The following is a 392-nucleotide window of genomic DNA, read 5'->3' on the forward strand; positions in this document are numbered from 1 at the left end:
TTAAAAATCATATCACCGTTATTGAAAAAAATTATATCGCGATACATATTGATATTGAATTATTGTCCAGCCCTACGTGAAACCGGTATAATTTTGAAAAATACCGTGATATACATTTTTGGTCATACCGCCCAGCACTAGTGAACACACACCCCCACATACATCAGCAGTCAAAAGTTTTGAATAATTACGATTTTTTTTCATGTTTTGGAGAGTCTCTTCTGTTCATCACGGCTGCATTTATTTGATCAAAAATACAGTAAAAAATTGTGAAATATTTACTAACTTTTTATGTGAATATCTGTTAAACTGTAATTTATTCCTGTGATGCGCAGCTGTATTTTCAGCATCATTACTCCAGTCTTCAGTGTCACATGATCTTCAGAAATCAT

The 392-nt window shown here is 32.7% G+C and overlaps 1 protein-coding gene across 1 annotated transcript in view; it reads right to left on the reverse strand.

The window, feature by feature from the left end:
- The window catches only part of LOC107663564 (protein very KIND-like), a gene marked incomplete at its 3' end in the record, with an annotated part of 60,427 nt that overhangs the window by 56,126 nt on the left and 3,909 nt on the right, over positions 1-392 (reverse strand). The gene's annotated exons all lie outside the window — the stretch shown is intronic.

Source organism: Sinocyclocheilus anshuiensis, unplaced genomic scaffold (genome assembly GCF_001515605.1).
Source record: "Sinocyclocheilus anshuiensis isolate Anshui unplaced genomic scaffold, SAMN03320099.WGS_v1.1 scaffold2329, whole genome shotgun sequence".
Classification (NCBI taxonomy): domain Eukaryota; kingdom Metazoa; phylum Chordata; class Actinopteri; order Cypriniformes; family Cyprinidae; genus Sinocyclocheilus; species Sinocyclocheilus anshuiensis.